Source organism: Tamandua tetradactyla, chromosome 4, assembly GCF_023851605.1.
Source record: "Tamandua tetradactyla isolate mTamTet1 chromosome 4, mTamTet1.pri, whole genome shotgun sequence".
Classification (NCBI taxonomy): Eukaryota; Metazoa; Chordata; class Mammalia; order Pilosa; family Myrmecophagidae; genus Tamandua; species Tamandua tetradactyla.
This window is the reverse complement of record NC_135330.1, coordinates 113,522,695-113,528,797: the sequence shown is the minus strand read 5'-3', so window position 1 is coordinate 113,528,797 and position 6,103 is coordinate 113,522,695.

Below are 6,103 nucleotides of genomic sequence, written 5' to 3'. Positions count from 1 at the left end.
GAGCACAGTTTTATTTTGGTGCAATAGATGATTTCTCATACCTTAAACCAGCTGGGTGAAAAAACCCACTCCAGACTTTTCTCTCTCCCTCTCTCTCTTTAATGATGAATAAATCTTGTTTTGAAAACCACTATTTGCTGCTTTCCATCCTCAGCCGAAATGAGTCTGAAAACAACTCTGTTATTTATCAGACTGGAGCCCACACCTACACAGGATCTACTTTGGGTCCGGGAGAGGGTGTTTAATGCCACCGCTCGTGAAGACTGCCTTGTCAAATTCATTTAAATTGGATTGAACAGCAATTCTAGCACGTGGGCTGACAACACCCTGGCTGGCCTGAAGCTCGGGGGGGTTGAGAAATAATTGTAAGGTTGGTAGCAAGCCACGGGTCGGCCGGGGGGCGTCCTTGCTGAGCATCTTTTTCAGGGATCTGACCAAGGAAATGTAGAAGCCGTATCAAGTCAGCACTGCGGGAACTTCGTCTGGTTTTCCTGGCACCTGCACTGCCCCCTCACTTGGCTGAGGAGAGACTTGATAATGGATGAGAAACAGCTCTGTCCTCTGGAGGAGGGAAGGAAGGAGAGATGTAGTGGGCTGAGAAGTTAGTGATTACATAAGCTTTTGACTACTTGTGGAAAGTGAAGTCTGAGGTCTCACAAAATGGCTATTTGGTTCAGGCCCCCCTTGTCCAGAGTTTGAAAGAAATTAGAAGGACCTAAAGAAATCCCGCTTGAAGAAATGTGCAATTGCATGATTACTGTAAACATAGGTCCTGATCACCCACTTCAGTTTATCATTTATAAAAAACGTGAACCCACCCCTATTCTCTGAAAAGAGTTGCGATGGCTTAAAATAAAATGTCGGGTGAAGGGAGAGGATAGTAGAAATAGCTTATGCTGGTGCAGAAACACCTGACTCATATTTCAGTTGTTTGGGGAGAGCCTCTATCTCTCTGTTTTAGTTTCTTTTTCCTTCTTTCCAAAATGACTACTTTATAGTATTTTGCAAAGACAAAATAGAACTTTATAAGCTGTAAAGCAATATACACGTCTGAGTTATCATGTTAGTGTAAACTCAGTTGTGAGTGACAGAAACTCAAAGAATGTATTGTGTCACGTAACTGAGAAGTTTGGGATTGAGTTTCAATCACAGCTAAGCCCAAGCTCTCAGTCTCATGAGGACTTCTCTCCGTTCTCTCTGCTCTGCGTGCCCATGAGTTAGCTTCATTCTCACGCAGCATCTCCCGGAAAGGCGGTGGCAAGGCGGGGCCTCCAGCAGTGCAAGACACACAGTCCATGGGTTTGCACATCCAGCTAACAGAGCACACACCCTTCCCCATCTCCTCAGCGCCTGGTAGAAACTCCCAGGCCCAAACTGGATCTCATGCCTGCCCCTGGACTGCGTGCTGGGGGATCACTGGCCTACCCCTGGAGCCCATGGGTGTGGTAAAGCCGCCCAACCATGGGGACTGAGGAGGGGCAGTTTCCAGGGAGAAGTGTGACCAGAAAGTGGAACAGAAGCCAGGCAAGCAAAACCCACAGAGGCCGGATATCATCCTGTTGTGAGCAAGACATTCTAGTAATAAGTAAGACATCAAACAGTCAAAAAGAAAAATGATGTAAACAGAGAAAGACATCACCTGCTGTTTAAATTTTGCCTTTAAAAGTAGAACATTGAAAATAAAATGCGATATAAATATGCAGTGGAATATTACTCGGGCCTAGAAAGGAATGAAGTTCTGATACCTGCTACAACCTGGGGTGACCCTTGAGGACATCATGTTGAGTGAAATAAGCCAGACACAAAAGGACAAATACTGTATGATCGCACTGATATGAAATACCTGGAATATGCAAATTTATAGAGACAGAGAGTAGATTAGCGGTGGCCAGGGGCGGTGGCCAGGAGTGGAGGAAGCAATAGGAAACTACTGCTTAATGAGCCCAGAGTTTGTCTTTGGGATGATGAGCACGTTGCAGTAATGGATTGTGGTGGTGGTAACACAATACTGGGAATGTAATTTCACTGAATTTCACGTATGAATGTGGTTAAAATGGGAAATTTTATGTTACATCTATGTTACCACCCGCAAAAACCTTGTAAAAGACGGAACCCTGAATGGTGTGGACGCTGATTTCTACTGTGAACCTAAACCCACATATGCAGGAAAACAAGCCCCGGCGGGAACACAGGGAAAACCAAGTGGCTAAGGTGCTGGGGGTAGGAGGTGAACGAGTAAATGTCCGTTCAGTTGTTCTCAAATACGGGCTTCCTCCTTGCTTTCAGCATGCTCTCCTCTTCCCTGGCAGCAGCTCTGCTAGCAAGCAAGCGCTCTAGGGAGGGAGCTCGTCACAGTTCTTGCAGATATTTTGAAATTTCTTTCTTTAGGAAACTGCGCTAGAGTAACAGGTTAAAGGGAGGTGTGAAAACGATGAAGCAGTGGCGCTGCTAAAATTCCTAGACCCTTGGGAGGAATTTGTGTGATTGGAACAGCTCTTGAAGCTCAGCCTGCCTGGCGGAGCCTGTGAGGAGGGGTAGACGGGGAAGGGAGCAGAGATGGGGGTGGGGGTGGGGGGTGCCAGTTTGGCAGGAAACAAATGGCATCAGGTATCTGGATTGTCGTGAATGAGGAGGCTACTCAGTGATACGGGAGGCCGGACCCTGGAAATGAAGTGGGAACATTTCCTGACACCCCCTTCTGAAATGGCCCCCTCGGACTCCTTCCCTGCTTCCATGCCAACATGCAAAAGCTCTGCGGGGGGGGGGGGGGCAGTGCGAGGGTCGTTCAGTGGTAGAATTCTAGCCTGCCACACAGGAGACCCGGGTTCGATTCCCAGTCCATGCACATCCCCAAAATCAAACCAGCAAAACAAACAAAATTTCAACAAATGGTGCTGCAATAACGAATACTCACATGGAAAAAGAATGAAATGTGACCCCACCATACGGGATTAAAAAAAAAAAAAAAGCTCTTCCCAGGAGCGAGCGAGTGGCACCCTCGGACCCGGCTCCATCCCAGAGCTACGTCATTTGGGGGGTCTGAAAGGGGAAGAGCAAACCCTTTTTCTCCTTAACTCAGCCTGAGGAACTGGGGCCTGCCGTGTTCCCTGGGTGAGGGCAAACTGAGAGACAGGCTGGTTCAAATTTAAAACTCCAGCACAGTCCTTCTCCTCTTGTGTGCAGCAGCTATTCCAGAAGGTTAGCTCTTGCCCCTGCTGAAGAAACCTGGAGCCCTCTGCTGGAGAGCCGAGCCCTGTCCAGCTGCCTGATTGTCAGTCCCCGGGCCTGGGGGCCCCGCTGGGCAGAGGGGAGCAGCGGCTGGCCGGACCCCACATCAGGCAGGGCTCAGGACCCAGACGGAAACGCCTTCCTCTCCCCCCTCTGCTGCAACTCTGGGCCCCGGGTCTCCGTCAAGCCCCTGGGAGCTTCTTCCTTCAGTGTCTCTCCCCAGCTTCTCCTTTTCTGGTCCTGCTCCTGGTCTGCTGTCCCCTGCCCCCCCCCAGCCCTCCCTATCCCACAGATGCCCCTGTCCTCCTCTCCTGCCCCAGCATCAGGTTAGTGGTGTCTGTTCTCAGCCTCGTGGAGGAACTTCCCAGCCAAGACCACCCCCTACCGAGACCGAAATGGATTCCCCACTCCCACCAATCATGAATGCATGAGTGCATGCCCATTGCCTAATCTATAGAGACCCAAAGTCAATTCGTTGTTGTCTGGGGTTGGGAGCAGAGGTAGGTGGGGGTAAAGGGAGGTGATAGCTGAAGGATACAGGGTTTCTGTTTGGGGTGATGCAAATATTCTAAAATCAACTGTGAGTGATGATGGTTGTATTTCTCTGTGAATATACTAAAAGCCATGGAACTATACGGCATGTGTGGTATGTGAATGACATCTCAGAGCTGTGAAAAAAGAAAAAAAGGCATGCCCATTGGGGAAAATTGGAAAAGGATTAAAAAAAAGCACAAAACAGTAAGAAGGCAGAGAAAAGATCATACATGGGATAAAGAACGAGTAAAGTCTTTCCACAGGGGTTACCCTTTGGTCTCTGAGTTCAGTTCTGGGCTCTGCTTCTCACTATGGCTGTGTGACCTGAGGCCAGTTACCTACCATCTCTGAGCCTGAGGTTCCTGTCTGTGTAATTGCGATGTCTGCATCTATCTTGTAGTAGCATCGAGGATAAAATGAGGTGATATTTGTTGCACAATATGACTGGACAAATGGTAAGCTTTGACATTTACTAGGCAGTCACTACGAGTAGATACTCAGTGCAGGGTGGGTGTTACTGCTGTATTATCCACCACGTTCCCTGCTCCCACCAGAAACATCTCTTCGAGCTGGGGGCCCCAGTAGTCAAAGGGGCCAGCTGGCCCCCCGTGCCATGTAGACGCGTGTAGCCTGAGCTGAGGGCTCCGGTAAAGATGCTGCTTTTTTGTTTGAACACGTTCTGAGTGAAAGATGGACAAAGAGATTGGGCCTGGCAACGCCGGTGGCTTCCCTAACCCTCCCACTTCCCTGCCAGACCCTTCATCAGTTTCTTTCCCCTTCACCCAGCAGCCCTCCCTGGCCTTTTAAACTTGCCCAATCTCTGCTCTCACTGCCTTCTTCACTTCCCGAGAGAAGGTGATGACAAGGCAAGAGGTCAGAAAGAGAACTAGGGCACAACCTCATCCGTTTTGTTGCATTTGACGATCCACTGTTTAAAATTATCATTATAAAAGTGCTTTTTTGTTTTTTGGGTTTTTATTTTTTATTTTTTGCATGGGCAGGCAGTGGGAATTGAGCCCGGGTTTCCCGCATGGCAGGCGAGAACTCTGCCTGCTGAGCCACCGTGGCCCCCAAAACAGTGCTTTTTGCAGTGTGTATGTATGCATATATATTTAACACAAATAGGCTCATCATCCATTTGCTGTTCTGCAAGTTGTCTTTTTCTTACTTAATATTTGATGCACATCTTTCTGTATCAATCCGCATAGCTCAGCCTCGTTATTTTTTACCGCTGCATAGGATTTATGTTGTGGAGCTACCATCATTTATTTAAATGTTCCCCTAAGAGCTGACACTTGGAGTGTGCCAGGCTTGGGTTTTGCTCTGTTCTGCTTTGCTTTATAAACGACATCGCACTCAGCATCCTCGTGCAGAGAGATCTGTACTGTGTGAACATCGCTCACTTAGAAGGTCCCGTCATTGAGGAGGGGAGCAGCTTCTCGATCATAGCCCTGCATGTCCTCACCTGACAGCCCTTCTGTTCCTAGCTCTCAGGAGCTATAGTGCAGACAGTTTGCAAATCTGCTGTGAAAACGTGCGAGGTTCCAGGTTTCTAGAAATGCACTAGAAATATAAAAAAAAAATACCCGTGTAAGTGAACTTACTCTCCCTTCAAAGAGATTGATACTGAATGGGTTTATTTCTACCTATTTAAGATCACGTTTTCATAGTTTTCTAAACTTTTCATTTTGAAATACTGTCAGACTTACAGGAGAATTACAAAAATAATTCAAACCCCACACAGCGAACTCTAATCAGCCCCTGTCCCCCAAATAGCCAGATCCACCAATTTTAACGTTCTGCGGAATTTGTCATATTATGTTACCTAGGCATCATTGTATCAACCGTCTATCTATCCATCCATCTGTATGTCTGTCTGTCTGTCTAAATATGAACCCATTTTTTGGACACACAGTAGGTTGTATGGGAGAGCAGAGGAGGGGAGGGGAGGGGAGGGGAGGGGAGGGCAGGGCAGGGCAGGGCAAGAGAGGAAGAAAGAAACAGCAAATGTGGCAAACGTTAAATTGGTGGATCTGGATATCTTGGTCAGGGGTATGTTGGCATTCTGTCTATGAGTTTTGCATTAGTTTTGGAACTATCCTGTAAGTTGGAAATTATTTCAAAATTTAAAAGTTAAGAATGAAGGTTTATTTTTTTTAGCTAAGCACATAAGACTCCGGGAGTTAGGACTGCATTTCTCAGCCTCACTAGCCACTACACGTGGCCATGTGACTAAGAACTGCCGAAAGGGAAATAAGTGGCAGCGCCCCTGCAGAGACCTCTGTCTTCATCCCTTCCTCCACCCAGGAATACCTATAGGCCGCCTTGGGGAGTGGAGGGG